This window comes from Herpailurus yagouaroundi, unplaced genomic scaffold (genome assembly GCF_014898765.1).
Source record: "Herpailurus yagouaroundi ecotype Mexico unplaced genomic scaffold, PumYag 77, whole genome shotgun sequence".
Classification (NCBI taxonomy): Eukaryota; Metazoa; Chordata; class Mammalia; order Carnivora; family Felidae; genus Herpailurus; species Herpailurus yagouaroundi.
Genome location: NW_024412388.1, coordinates 30,071,214 through 30,086,826, shown reverse-complemented (window position 1 = coordinate 30,086,826; position 15,613 = coordinate 30,071,214). Strand labels below are relative to the sequence as shown.

At 45.4% G+C, this 15,613-nt stretch overlaps 1 long non-coding RNA gene across 2 annotated transcripts in view; it reads left to right on the top strand.

The window, feature by feature from the left end:
• Window positions 1-33: 33 nt before the first annotated feature.
• Window positions 34-15,613, top strand: part of LOC121026890 (uncharacterized) — an 86,738-nt gene continuing 71,158 nt past the window's right edge. For both annotated transcript variants that reach the window (XR_005788482.1, XR_005788483.1), the window contains exons 1-2: window positions 34-239; window positions 3,667-3,906. This is a non-coding gene — a long non-coding RNA (uncharacterized LOC121026890). The remainder of the gene's footprint in view (window positions 240-3,666; window positions 3,907-15,613) is intronic.

Genomic DNA, 15,613 nt, shown 5'->3' with positions numbered 1-15,613 from the left:
GCAGCGGGCGCCGGGCCTGCCGCGGGCTGCGCGCTCCGGGCCCCGCGCCCGCCGCACTCCTCGTTCCCACTCATTTTCTAATGAAAAAGCCCTGGCTTCTTTGAAAATCCAAAGGGCGCCGGACGCTAGTGGAGAAGAGCCCCAACAAGACGGCGAATGCAGAAAGTAAAAGGCCGGCGTCCCTCCAACCCGTCCTTCGCAAATCTCTCCAGAGAGATCCAGCCTTTACAGATCGGAAGGTAGCCCCGCCGACTTTTTTTAATGCTCATAACAATTGGATTTAAAACAAAAATCAAAAGGGAATCGTAGTTTATTTCCCTCACCCCTAAATGCAATCCTGATAAACATTCTGGTCTCTTGCTTTTTTTGAAGTAAGAATGTGACTGGAGATCTTAACCAGGTTATCAGGCCTAGCTCGATCCAATTCTCCCCAAAAGTCCTGTGATATTCCAGGGTATCAGGGTACGATAGCCAATATAACCTTTCTTCTGTTGCCACGAATTAAATACTTGCTACATGCCAGGCTTTTGCATAAGCACCTTACCTGTACGGTGTCATTTTTTAAGTTATTATAATAGAGGCAAGTGTAATAATTCCCTTGAATTAATGAAGAAAGGGGCACAGAGAGGCGAAGGAACCTGCCTGAGGCCACACAGCTAGTCAAGTAGCAAAGGCAGGAGTGAAGCTGGGTGGATTTGACTTGGAAGTCTCGCCCGTCTCCCAAAGCTCAGTGCCCAGCCAGATGGATCATTCAGGTCACTGAATACTGGTAGGGGGCCCTTTCCCTGCTCTGGTAGTTCTTTCCCCACAAAGTCTACTTCAGTGCTTCTGTGGGATTCTGCGGATTTCTTCCTGGTGATTCTACCCCAATTATTTTGATCTGGGGATCAAAGCATTGAAATTATATATATTTGGTTAAAAACAAGTACCAGTGGCTATGAAGTGAAAAGTGATTCTACCGTTCCAGATTTCCAGCTTCCTTTCAGAGGAAACCCTTGTTAGCAGTTTTTGTGTATCTTCCTAGACATTTGCAGTGCCTGTGCTTTCCCGTACAAGTGGTGGCATACTAGATAGGCTTCTGTAGCTTGCTTTTTCCAATTAACATTATATTTGCAGATCGTTTTGTATTGGCAGAGATAGATCGATTCATTCTTTTTCTTGTTGTTCTAAAATTCAGTTTTGCTTTTTGCAATAGATAATACATTCAAAGCATTCAAACATCAAAATAGGAGAAATAAGAATGCATTGAGAAGTCGATTCCAGTCCCTGTCTCCTCTGTGGGGGTTCCTCTCCCACCTTGGGCATCTGCTTTTATCAGCGTCTCTTTATACAACATTTACTGTACTTCTGATGTATTTAACTATCCTATTGGTGAATGTTTAGGGCTTTCAGGGTTTTTTTTCTTTTTCTTTTTTTGGCGATCGCATAAAGCTGTAGTGACTATTCTCGTACGTACTTTTTGCACACGTTTGTGAGTGTATTTTGTAGGAAACATTCTTTAATTTTAATTTTTTTTAATGTTTTACTTATTTTTGAGAGCAAGTGAGAGACAGTGCATGAGTGGGGAAGGGGCAGAGAGAGAGAGAGAGAGAGAGAGAGAGAGAGGAGACACAGAATCCGAAGCAGGCTCCAGGTTCTGAGCTGTCAGCACAGAACCCAATACGGGGCTCAAACTCACGAACCCGCAAGATCATGACCTGAGCTGAAGTCGGTTGCTTAAGAAGTTGGTCGCTTAATCGACTGAGTCACCCAGGCGCCTCCTTAATCGCTCCTCAAATCGCTGTATCAGAGGTGCCTGGGTGGCTCAGTTGATTAAACATCTTACTTCGACTGAGGTCATGATCTCGCGGTTCGTGAGTTCCAGCCCCACATCCGGCTCTGTGCTGACAGCTCAGAGCGTGGAGCCTGCTTCGGATTCTGTGTCTCCCCCTCTCTCTGCCCCCTCCCCTGCTCACATTCTGTGTCTCTCTGTCTCTCAGTAATAAATAAACGTTGAAAAAAATTAAAAAAAAAAACACAAAAAGATCGCTGCATCAAAGGACACGTAGGTTGAAAATTTTCAACTTCTTGCCAATTTGTCCTTCAAAGAACTTGCACGAATTTATGCTCCTATTGACAGTACATGAGCATATGTTGGCATCTTCTTGTTTCCACCTGCAAATGGTATTGTTACACTAAATTTTTTTTTGCCAATCTGATAGATGAAAAATAATCTGTTGCAGTATTTCATGATGATTGAAGCAGAACATCTTTTCAGGTGTTTTAAAGTGATTTCTATTCCTTTTTTTTGGTCACCATTTTTCTTTTTCTTAAATTTAATTAATTAATTTATTTTTACCATTTTTCTATTGGGTTGTTGGACATCTTCTCGATCTCTGAAAGTTCTTACATCATGTGGACATTAGCCTTCTCTCAGTTTGCCATTTTCTTTTGCTTTTGTTTTTTTTTAAATTTTTTTTCAACGTTTTTTATTTATTTTTGGGACAGAGAGAGACAGAGCATGAACGGGGGAGGGGCAGAGAGAGAGGGAGACACAGAATCAGAAACAGGCTCCAGGCTCCGAGCCATCAGCCCAGAGCCTGACGCGGGGCTCGAACTCACGGACCGTGAGATCGTGACCTGGCTGAAGTCGGACGCTTAACCGACTGCGCCACCCAGGCGCCCCTTCTTTTGCTTTTGTATTTGTTTTGTCTGGTAGACATTTTCAAACTTTTGTGTAGTTATATTTGTTAGTTTTGAAATAATTCATGGAACATGTATCTCGCTTAGATCTTAAAATCTTTTCAAAATTTCAAATGTTTTTCATGTTTTCTTTTGTATTTTTATAGTTTTATTTAATATTTAGATCCTTTATCTATCCAGAATACGTTTTAGTATAAGAAGTGAGGTCAGGATTTGACTTTTCCCCTCAGTATGCATAGCCAGCTGTCCCAACACTAGTTATAAAATAATAAAAAATTTCCTTATTGTTTTGAAATGCCAGCTTTTTTAATACACCAAATTTCGATATGTGTTTATTTCTAGACCCTCTATTCTTTCCATTGATTGGTTTGTCTATTCATGATTTGGTACTGAATTGTTTTTTTTTTTTTTTTTAAGTTTTTATTTATTTATTCAAGTGATCTATCCCTACACCCAACATGGGAATTGAACTCATGACTCTGAGATCAAGAGTTACACGCTCTTCTGACCGAGCCAGCCAGGCACCCCCAGTACCAAATTATTTTAATTACTGATTCTCTGTAATATGTTTTCGTATGTAGTAGGGCTAGTCCCCATACCCGTTACTATTTCTTTTGCCAGAATTTTTCTGCCTATACTTACATGTTTCTTTTTTCCCATGAGCTTAAGATTTACTTGTTTTGTTCCAAGAAATATCCATTGGTACTTTATTTATTTATTTTTAAGTGCTCTCTACACCCGACGTGGGCCTCGAACTCAACATCCCTAGATCAAGAGTCACATGTTCCACAACCGAGCCAGCCAGCCTCCCCTCCTGTTGGTACTTTAATTGGGATTATATTACACTTATAGCATTAACTTAGGGAGAATTGATATCTTCCGTGAGTCTTTTAAATCAAGATCACATTATGACTTTCATTTACTCTGGGGCAGGCGCAGTAAATTCTCAGCAAGTATTTAATTCATTCCTTCTACGTTTTGCAGCTTCTTGTACATGGCAGGGCTACATACCTGGTTCTGGCTGGTGAAATATGAGCAAAGGTGACATGTGACACTTTGGGGCTGAGCCAGTGACAAACCCAAGCGTGGTTCTCTGCGTTCTCTTCCCTTGCTTTGGTGATCGTGGGAGCATGAGGCATCACGGGACGAAGGCAAGCCTATTGCTGAGCCACACGTGGAGGACAACTGTCTCCAACACTCACCCAGATACACAGCTGAGTTCAGGTGAGAAAAATAAGCTCGTGTTGTGTTAAGCCACTGAGATTTTGGTGGTGGTTGTTTCTGCAACGTTTAGCCTATTCTTTCTGTCTTTTTCTTTCTTCCTTCCTTCCCTCCTTCCTTTCCCCCTCCTTTCCCACCCCTCCCCTTTCTTTCTCTCCTCTATGCCCAACACAGGGCTTGAACTCACAGCCCTGCAATCAAGAATTGCACGCTGTCCCAGCTGACCAGCCAGGTGCCCCTAGCCGATGCTTTCTGTTACACCCTCAGTAGAGTTTTAATGTTTTACTCATAGATCCTGTGCATTTCTTATTAGGTTTATTTCCTTTTATTTTACTATTATAAATGAGGTTTCCTCCCTTCCTGTGTATTTTCCAATAGGTTGTGGTTTATGTGTAAAAGCTATCAATTTTTATGTATTACGTCTGTAATCAGTCACCTTACTGAAGCTCTTGGATTTTTGAATAGATTTTTAGTTGATTCTCTTGGGTTTACCTTTCCTTTTTTTCCTTTGTATTCTTATCTATTTGCTAGAATGGAGGTTGAAAACTAACTGCTGTAGGACCAGGTGTATTTCCTGTATTTGCAAAATAATTCAACCATGTTTTAAAAAAAATCGAGAGTTTGTGCCCATATATTAAAGCTGAAATTCCAGCTTCACTTGAAATTTTAGGTGGTTAGACAACACTGGGCTGGTATTCCTGCCGGGAAAAATACACTGGAGCGTATGAGCCTCTGCCCTGAGATAGGTCCTGATCCTAGAGTTTAGCCAGTCCCTATTTTTAAAATTTAATTTAATTTTTTAATTTTAATTTTTATTTTTTATTTTATTTTTTTTTCAACGTTTTTTATTTATTTTTGGGACAGAGAGAGACAGAGCATGAACGGGGGAGGGGCAGAGAGAGAGGGAGACACAGAATCGGAAACAGGCTCCAGGCTCCGAGCCATCAGCCCAGAGCCCGACGCGGGGCTCGAACTCACGGACCGCAAGATCGTGACCTGGCTGAAGTCGGACGCTTAACCGACTGCGCCACCCAGGCGCCCCTAATTTTTATTTTTGAGAGAGAGAAACACAGAGCGTGAGCGGGAGAGGGGCAGAGAGAGAGAGGGAGACATAGAATCCAAAGCAGGCTCCAGGCTCTGAGCTGTCAGCACAGAGGCCGACGCGGGGCTCGAACCCACGAACCACGAGATCATGACCTGAGCTGAAATCAGATGCTCATCTGACTGAGCCACCCAGGTGCCTCTAACTAGTCCCTGTTTTTAAAAACCTAATTATCTTCACTTTTAAAAATTACCTGCATGACCCCTGAAGGCATTTGAGTTTGTAACCTTGCTGGCACGTTCAGAAAGAAATTAAATAATACTGGTGATAGAAAGTATCCTTGACTTATTTCTGACTTTAATGGCAGGGCTTCTAGCATTTTACTGTGAAGTATGAAGTTGGTTCTTTCCTCTAACATTTTATTATGAACAAATTCAGATACAGAAAAGTTGAAAGAATTGCGTAGGGAACACTCATTCCCAGCTCCTACTTGGCTACAATTAACATTTCATTATACTCGCTTTATTACATTTTTATCCATCTACCCTTCCCTTCCATCCATCAATCCGTCTTATTTATTTATTTTTGATGCATTTCAAAGTAAATTGAAGACATCAGCACACTTTACCTCCCAAAATTTCAGCATCCATGTCATTAACCAGAGGTCAATATTTGCTTTTTTTTTTTTTGAGGTAAAATTTACATACAACTTAATGCGCAAATCTTAAGTATGCCATTCTATGAGTTTTGATAAATTCATGTTCTTGTGTAACCCAAACTCTTATCAGGATTTAGAATATTGCTATCATTCCAGAAAGTTCTGTTGTACTCTTTCCCAATTCAGTCCCTATCCCCCAACCTCAGGCAGCCACAGTTCTGATTTTTTTTCCACCACAGATCAGTTTTACCGATTCTAGAACTTGATATAAAAGGGATTGTACTCTTGTGTAAGTCTTCTTTCACAAAGCGTGTTTCTGAGACTCATCCATGTTGCCACAGATATCAACAGTTCTTTTCATTGTTGAATATTGTTTCATTGGTATGGACTGAATGTTTGCGTCTCCCCCCAAATTCACATGTTGAAGCCCAAACTCCCAATGTGACGGTATTTGACTATGGGGCCTTTGGGAGGCAATTAGGGTTAGGTGAGGTCATTAAGGTGGAGCCCTGGTCTGATGGGATCAGTGCCCTTATAAGAACAGACACCAGAGAGCTTGTTGTCTCTCTCCTCCGTGTGAGCATGCAGGGAGAAGGCGGCCATTTGCAATCCAACAACAGAGCTCTCGCCAGAACCTGACCATGCTAGCACTGTCTTCTTGGACTTTCAGCCTCCATCCAGGACCATGAGAAAATACATTTCAGTTCTTTAAACTGCCCAGTCTATGGTATTTTGTTATGGCGGCCTGAGCAGATTCAGACATGCATTATATGACTATATCACCATTTGTTTAACCAGTATCCTGTTGTTTGGTCCTTTCCGGTTTGGGGCTAATATGAATAATAGTATTATGAACATTTATGTACAGGTCTTTTTGGGATATTTGCTTTCATTTCTCTTGGGAAAATTCTTAGGAGTAGAATTGCTGGATTGCAAGGTTGGTGTATATTTAGTTTTATAAGAAAGTAACAGACATTTTCTCCCTTTTTAATTTTTTTTTTTTTTTTTTTTGAGAGAGTGTGTGAACAGGGGAGAGGGGCAGAGGGAAAGAGAGAGAATCCCAGGCAGGCTCCATGCTCAGTGTGGAGCCTGACGTAGGGATTGATCCCACAACCCTGAGATCATGACCTGAGCCAAAATCAAGAGTCAGACAGTCAACCGACTCAGCCACCCAGGTGCCCCCAGACCTTTTCTCCACGTGTTTTGCATGTCCACAAACAATGTGTGGCAGTTCTGGTTGCTCTGTGTCCTTGTCAACACTCAGTGTGGTCTGGATTTTGTTTTGATGCCCAAGGTGTGTAAATCATGTTCATGAAATACCCATCTATTCCTATTTTATTAAGGGTTTTTTGTTTCTCTGTTTTTAAAATCTGGAAAGAATGTTGAAATGTATAAATTCTTTTCTAGCATCTATAAGATGATCCTTATTATTATTTTTTTATTTGTCGTTATAGTGAATTACAGTAACAGATTTTCTAAAATTGAACCAGCCTTGCATTCCTGGGATGAACTCCATGTCATCATGGTATGCTGGCTTTCTTTTTTTTTTTTTTTTAATTTTTTTTTTTAACGTTTATTTATTTTTGAGACAGAGAGAGACAGAGCATGAATGGGGAAGGGGCAGAGAGAGAGGGAGACACAGAATCGGAAGCAGGCTCCAGGCTCTGAGCCATCAGCCCAGAGCCCGATGCGGGGCTCGAACTCACGGACCGCGAGATCATGACCTGAGCTGAAGTCGGACGCTTAACCGACTGAGCCACCCGGGCGCCCCTCTTTTTTTTTTTTTTTTTTAAAGATTTATTTATTTTTGAGAGACAGAACGCAAGTGGGGAAGGGGCAGAGACAGAGGGAGACAGAGGATCTGAAGTGGGCTCTGTGCTGACTGCAGTGAGCCCAATGCAGGGCTCAAACTCAGAGCTGTGAGATCATGACCTGAGCCGAAGTCGCATGCTCAACCTACTGAGCCACCCAGGTGGCCCTGTATGCTGACCTTCTAATATGTGGCAGCACTCTGGTCGCTCGTCCTCTATTTAGATTGTTATTCACTATTCCTAAGTAAGACAAACCAGCTTCATGTTGGGTTTTTCCTTTGTGAGTTTTTAATGTTATACTGGCTTTGAAAATGGATTCAGAAGCTTTTTTTTTTTAGCATCCTGGGCTCTGACCCGGCGATTTTGGACTTGTGGTTTCTGTATGATTTTCTGTCTGTCGGTTGGTTGATTTTGGCATAAAAAAATAAATAAACGTTACTAGCAGGCATACTACCCGTTGTGTGGTCATCACACAATATGCTGTAGCCACAATATGCTGGGGCAGCACAGCTATTGGTTAAGAGCACAGGCTCTGAACCCTGGTGGGGCCACATTCTAGCTCTGCCATTTTCTGGCAGCGTGGGGGCAGCTGGGGCTCCAGGAGCCAAATGCCTGGGGCGCGGTAAAGAGACAAAGAAATTCTCATCTATGACACGGGGACAGTAATAGTATCTACTTCCCAGGGGGAGTTAGGGGATGGATGCAGTGCCGGGTGAGGGTACCAGCTGAGAGCCTGGTACACAGTAAGCTTGTGGGAGACACGATGGTGAAGCTGGTTCTAACCCCTCAGTCAAGTGGAATCAGTCAAACCCTTGCAGTTCTCTGTCAATCCACAGAATTCGTGTCCTTTCCTTGGGAGCAGCTTTTTCTTATCGTTTCCCCTAGACACAGGGTGAGGATGTGAGAAGAGCCAGCCCAAGTTCCCCGGGAAGTTCAGCCGGGTTGGTGATAAGAGCCGTCTTCCAGATGGGTGCAGCCAGACTTGCTCGGACCCACAGAGATTAGGTACCAGGCGTGACGTCTTCTCTGTCACCCATTTCCTTGCCCTGCTCCCTGCTTTCCTTGAAGGTATGAAGCTGACGAGTGCTCTGGAGCAGGCTAGGTTCCTGGATGTTGCTGGATTTTCTGTTTTTTATTTTCTTCTTCCTGTATCGAATGATTCTAGTTAATTAAAAACATTTTTTTTAATGTTTACTTATTTTTGAGAGACAGAGACACAGAGTGTGAACAGGGGAGGACGGAGAGAGAGGGAGACACAGAATCGGAAGCAGGCTCCAGGCTCTGAGCTGTCAGCACAGAGCCCGATGTGGGGCCCTAACCCACAAACGGTGGGATCATGACCTGAGCCAAAGTCGGATGCTCAACCCACTGAGCCACCCAGGTGCCCCAGCTAGTTAATTTTTTTAGAAGCTGGGTTTAAGACTTTCCTCTTACCATCCTGCCTCGGCAGGGTGGGGTGGGGGGGGGTGGATGGCTTCCTGGCTCTCCCCACTGAAGAGGCAAGAAAGTGTGGGGGGTGGAGGGGGCACAGAGGATGCTTTGGAAGGGCGTGAGCCCTCTATCCCAGCAGGTGTTTGAGAAGAGGCAGGACGGCCACTAGATATGGACACTGCGGTAGGGATTCAGGCAGTGGATGATGGGGGTGTCTGGGGAGTGAGGTGGGGGACTGTGATTAACTAGTGGAAAGGTCTTCGAAGGTGGATGGAACTGGGTACCTGGGTGGCTCAGTCAGTTCAGCATCCAACTTCAGCTCAGGTCACGATCTCACGCTTCGTGAGTTCAAGCGCCGCATCAGGCTCTCTGCTGTTAGTGCAGAGCTGGCTTTGGATCCTGTGTCCCCTCTCTCTCTCTCTGCTCCTCACCACTTGCCCTCTCTTTTTCTCAAAAACAAATGAACGTTAAAAAAAAAAAAAAAAGGTAGACAGAACTAATAACACATTCCATAATACAACAGTGTGATCTCTGGCAGGTAACTGCTTTTCCGTGCTTCAGTTTTCCCATCTGTGAAATGGGTACAATAATGGGCTAAAATGCTGTTTCTTTTCACCCAGAGATTCTGTGAAGCAGGAAGGATTTTCCTGACGTTTAGCCAGAAGAACCCTTGTTTTTAGCACCTGCCTCACCTTGCAGCTCACCCCTGTCTTTCCCACGAAGCACACAGTGTGCTTGGGTTTAGAGGTTTCCACCTTAGAGATGATCTGGGGGCTATGGCTACAGGGCCACGGACACATGTCACTGTGAGTGGGTCCTGCTGTGGATGCGAGAGGTTTCTGTTATATTTGGCCTCATTGGCTACTTCCCCCCAATTCTGTAAATCAGATATGCGGGCATCATTAGAGTGTCCACTTTGGCAAAAAGACCTTCCTTAGACTAGAAATGCAGCTGCCTGGTGGCTTCCTGGGGGCCTGAGGAAAGTCAGGTTTGCGTGTTCATTCCATTGTGCTGGGGACAAAGAGAACACAGTTGAGGACCAGTGCGAACCTTTGCATTTTTGGGTGTTCAGCTGATGATTTATGATGCAAAAATTTCCAAGAGAGGAAAGATTTGGAGCTTGATGTACAAGCCTGTCTTGAGGTTTGATGGTTAAACGTTATATTCTAGAACTACAAGATGTAATAATAAAAAAATTTGGGAAAATTTCCCTATAATGGCAGATGGAGATTAAAATGCATTTGGGGACATTTCCAACATACATGAACATAGTGGATGAAAGCAAGTCCTCAACAAGCTAACCTGTGGGAGCCAAGCTCTGCCCTCACACCTCCACCTGAGGGGGCCATTTAAGAGGCATAAAGGCCTGTAGTTAATTAGATTGTAAGGGAGGGAGGGGTAAGAATCAAACAGTCCCCAGGAGCAGGTTGGTGAGATAAAGCCATCCTGAGACAAAAGTAGTTTTGGTTTGGAGTTTCGGAGTATAAAAGATGCCAGTGAATATCTAACCAGAGCCAATATGGACAGAGAATGTTGCCCATTCTGCAGTGGCGGTAAACCGAACTTGGAAACACAAAGATTTCTAGAGGCTATCTAAGGAGTCAAGTGTCCTTGACAAAATCATGCCCGTCTCTTTGCCCCGGACTTCCACATGGATCCTCTCCATCTGGATCCAAGCACCCTGTTATTCGGGCTGGGCTGGCACGAACACCACCAGGATTATAGAATCACCTTCTGCAGGTGCTAATTAGCAATGTGGAGGAGAGAAGCCTTAAATCCTAGCCACTGGCAGTGTCCCATGAGCCGCATGGGAGGGAGATCTGGCTGTACCATCAGCCCCGATCCCTAAAGCTGTCCCCCTCCCCCCCCCGGGAGGCTGCAGGTGTGGATGATTCAGGGTGCAGAAACAATTCAAAGACATGGGTGCCTGGGAGAGGAGGCATCGTTGGGGTGGTGGGATCCTCATGGCCGCTTGGCAGCTGTGAGATGCTCCGTAAGCTGGGACTGAGGGACGGCGTGGGGGCACGCTTTGTGCTGCCTGATGCGGCCCCTCCCTCTCCCCACTTCTCAGGCCGCTCCCAAATCTTCATAAGTTCTACTGGAACTCGTCAAGTGCTCGGTGTGCATAGATTTCCAGGGGACTCTGGTCAAGGGGCTGAGTTTTGCACCTGGGGGGATGTGGGACGGAACACAGACATCAAGGGGAACAGAATCTGGACCACGGGCACGTGAGTCTGGGGACTCAACTCACATCCTGGGAAGGCTTGAAAAGTCCCCATGTATGTAGATACGTATGTAAACCCCAGGCTGGGACTGCACCTATGTTACGTTATCAATACCCCCCCTATTTAGAGTGGAGGAATTGGGAGTCTCGAGAGGTTGTTAGCTGGCTGGACATCTTTTCCCATCTGGAGCTTTAGATCCGGACAGCAACACTCTGGCCTGCCTCTCCTGAAAGTCCTCATGCCTGGAGAGAGAAATTGGCCTGCCGTTGGGGGCCAAGCGGAGACCTTCTGAGAGGTGAGCTGTGAGAGCAGGGAACAAGGGAATTCAGGAAGCAGGACTTTGTTATGGGCCAAGGCCACTCAACTCGCTGCCATCTGTGAGGATTTTGGAGGCTGCTTTCTGGAAGCCCAAAACACAGCTTCCAGAGGACCTCATTGTTCCTGGCTGGCCAAAGGCCTGACCCCTCCAGCAGCAGCCTGGGCCTCCTCTCCCTCTCTTTGTACCTTGGGCTTCCAGACCTAGAGGTTAGCTTCCCTTCCCAGTATCCTCAGAGGCCTTACAGGTATGCATTTCAGTGCCCACAGCAAAAGCACTACAGGACAGGGGACTCTTTTCTCTAGAGCATTTATTATTAGGGGCCAACGGTACCCGGAGAAAAAAAAAAACCCACTGACTTCCAAATTCTGCTCTGGAAACCAAACCTAATTTAGGGAAGTACAATGTGCTAAAGAAAGATTGCCTCTTAATTTTAGATTCATGCAGAATGCAGGCAGGAAGGCAGAATCCCTTAACATAACACAGGCTTTTTGGTGGTGTAACAGAATAATAAATCCTTGAGGAATTCCCCAAGCAAGGTAAAGTAGGATAATATACATTTCTTAATATTGCAGAAGTTCCCTTAATCTTATTGTTTAAACTTTTCAATAAACCGTAATGTTTATTAGTAGTTTTTCATTTCCAACTGTCAGATAATTCCTCTTGCTAAGTTGGGATAAACAGGGTCCCCCAGTGCCTCTGGTTTCAGTTTCGTGTGATATATATCTGACCAGACACCTGATATAATAGAGAAGTATTGTGTTTTCCACTGTGTTGAACTTCGAGGTTCAAATGTGTTAATGCAATTGAATTGATTGTAATATTTTATAAAAGTTTCTCCAACGGAAATATGGTTAGCGATCTGAGTTGTCAGAGGTTATGAGAGCACAGAGAGACTTACTTGCAGTGCTAGAAGCTTCTGGCTAGGTACTGGGGGAGGGGCAGGGAGGCTTGGTGTCGGGGAGTTCGTTCCTTGTCTTCTAGGAAGAGATTCATCCGGGGGGGAATGATGGCCAGGTTTTCCCCCAGAAAGGTCTGCTGGAGGGACAGAATGCATTTGTGTTGTCTGAAGGGCATGCATTTGTCCACGGTGAGCCTGGCACACTGGTTCCTCCCCGCAGCTGAGCACCCCGAAGTGAGGGAGTCGGGGAGTCCAGGAGGCTACATCAAGCTGGAGACTGAATGGAAGAGTTCTGAGCCCCTTTTGCAGGAAAAAGTGGGAGATGGCAACGTTAATCGCCACAGAGAGAGAACTTTTTTCCTTATCAAATGCCCCAGAAGTACTGTTACTCTTTGCTGTATTCCCCGCAGGGGAAAATCCTATCTTGAGTGATCAGCACACACAATGAAGAAATTCATTTGTTACCCTCTCCCTGACTCTTTTTTTTTTTAACTGATTTTTGTTCCCTCTCAGAAATGGCAGTAATCTAACCTTGTTGCAGAATTCCTTCCACTCAGTAGTAGAGGGAGGACCCCCACCCCCCGCCCCAGCCCCAAATCACAGTAAGGAAAAGGCTAAAATCCCACCTGGCTAATGAGGTCTATAACTGAGCCATTAGTTCTGCCTAGAGCCCCGGTCAGCCTCAGATGAAGTCGATGGCCCATCCCGGTGTTCTCAGATGCCTTTGGTAGCACGCTCCACTACCTGCGGGGGGTGGGGGGCACCTGCAGGGGGGCTCCTGCAGTCTGGTCTCTCAGAATTAAAGGACAGACAGTTGGCCCGGGATGTTTTCTGCTTTCTGGGCAGATGCTGGGATGATGGAGAGGATGCTCAGGGAAGAAGCCTGTTGGATTTCTGACGCTGAATTCCAGCTCCCCGACCTTCTAATATTTAGCGAGAGAAGCAGTCTGAAAATAATTTTCAGAAAAGACTGGATTGAATGGAGCAATCAGTAGGGAAGGGTTACGTTTTGTAATTTCTTCTTTCCCCTTCTTTAAGTGATGTCCAAGCTGTTCAGGACCCATGGGGACTGGAGGCACAGAGGTGAGCCTGTCATCGGTAGGGTTGTCCTTGAGCAACCTCTTTTGAAAGTCTCTTTTCTGCCTTAGGACTTAGAATCTGCTCTAAGGGCTGAAAAATGGAAATCTGTGCTGTCCAATATGGTAGCACCTAGCCACATGTGGCTGCTTAAATTTAAGTTCAATTTATTTATTTATTTTTATTTTTATTATTATTATTTTAAATATGAAATTTATTGTCAAATTGGTTTCCATACAACACCCAGTGCTCGTCCAATTTAAGTTCAATTTAATCAAAGCAAGCTAAAATGAAAATTTAGCTCCTCAGTTGCACTGGCCACATTTTAAGTACCCAGTAGCCATGGGTGGCTCATGGCTACTGAATTGGATAGCACAGAACATTTCCATCATCGCAGAAAGTTCTAGTGGACAATGTCTGCATGAAGCCCCAGGTCTGGTCACCCGAGCAGGTGGGCGTGAATACACTTGGGGCATAAAACTGGAGACTCCACAGAACCGGATGTTGTTTAGACAGCAAGTCTTACTGTTTATTGGCCGGGAGCCGGAAGGAACCCATAGAGAGCCTGTAGAGAAAAGAACAGATAAACCCGAGTTCTCCTCCAGCAAGGCTGCTGGCAGCCACAGGCTGGGGTACGGTGGGGCTCTGCCAGGTGACCATGATATGATGCTGTGATTCATTTCATCCCAGTTGGCCCTGAGGATTCCTAGCAGGGGGAATGGAATACACCAAGGCTCTGAGGCAGGAGGAGATTGGCGTATCCCAGGAACTGGAGGGTGTCTCTCATCTCAAGGCACTGGCAGGGTAAAAGCCGGCAAAGGCATTGGCTGTGACCGAATCCACGGTGTGCAGAAGAGTCTGAGCGTGATGTCAAGGGAGCGTCCTCAAGACCTCTTCCCACTCAGGGTGTCTGTCCTCTGTGTGATCTTCAACTCAGATCCCAGTTTTTCACCCAGCTCCAGAGCTGGAGTCACGAGCCTTCCCTGACGATGGCGTGTCTGGCTTCCAGCCTCCAGGACAGTGCTCGTAGCAGGTGTGACAGATTATGATTTCCAAAGATGGCTACACCAGTATACATCTGACCCGTGCTCTTCTTACAATGTGAGCTTGATTTTCCTCTTGAAACTGGCCGGAGCTTTGCAACTGCGTTGATCAAGAGAGTACGATCAAGGCAGCATGAAGTGAGGCTGCCTGACTTGGGACGTTAGGTCATAGAAGGTGACGGGTGGCATCTCTTCCTCCTCCCTTTCCCTGCCTCTTCTTCCCCTTCCCTCCCCAGCCTCTCCTCCCCATGCCCATCGGGAACCTGGGCTGCAGTGTAAGCGGTCTGACTACCTTGGCGCTGATTGGGTGCTGGAGAGATCATGTGAAGGGGCTACAAAGGAGACAGATGACTGAGGAGCCCTGGGGCTCAAGATCATGGAGCAGACAGGAGCCACCTCCACAGTGCTCTGTCTGAACTCCTGACCCGCGGAACCCAAGAGCATAATAAATGAATGTTTTATACCACCTTGTTTGGGGGTAATTTGTTACACTGGCATTGTAACTGGAGCAGGGGGTCTGGTGGGATCTTTGGGGGTTAGGGAAAGCACCAGCTTTTCATCTTGGGTGGCCTGGAGCATCCCCGGCAGGTGCTGGAACCGGTGGGGTGCTTTTGCAAATGCAGTCAGATTTTGTGATTTTAGAATTTGGAATTTGCTTTGTTTTCTAATCAGGGTTGGGCTAGAACTCCCCAGAGCCCCTTCCGTGGAGAAAGCAAATAGGAATGGCAACTGAAGTGAGGGGGAGTGCTTTAGTTGCCTAAGAGGACAACTGATTTTGAAGAGACCCAGCCACAGGTGCATTACTGTTTACACATGAACGATTGATATGCTTACCACAAATCCTTGTCAATCCACCAAAGCGGGCCCCTGAGGACCTAGTTATGGGAGCTACAGCTAGCTTTGTTAGGCTTAGAGCTTGGCTAACGTCAATATAGTCACTTGCACTTAAAAAAATAATAATTGATGAGCATTTCCCAGTGGATCTTAAAATCCAATTTTTACTTTTTGAGAGGAGACCAGCCCCTGCACTGATCTGGTGTGAACCGTCGTGGCTTTTATTTATTGAGACCTTCGAGTGTGCCGGGCAGGAACCATGCTGGGTACTTTAACCTGGAATGTTCTCGTTGAACTGTTGTAGCCCGCCTTTGAGGAAGGTTCTAGAGGTATCCTTGTTTGGCAGATAAGGAAATCATGGCTCAGAGAGGG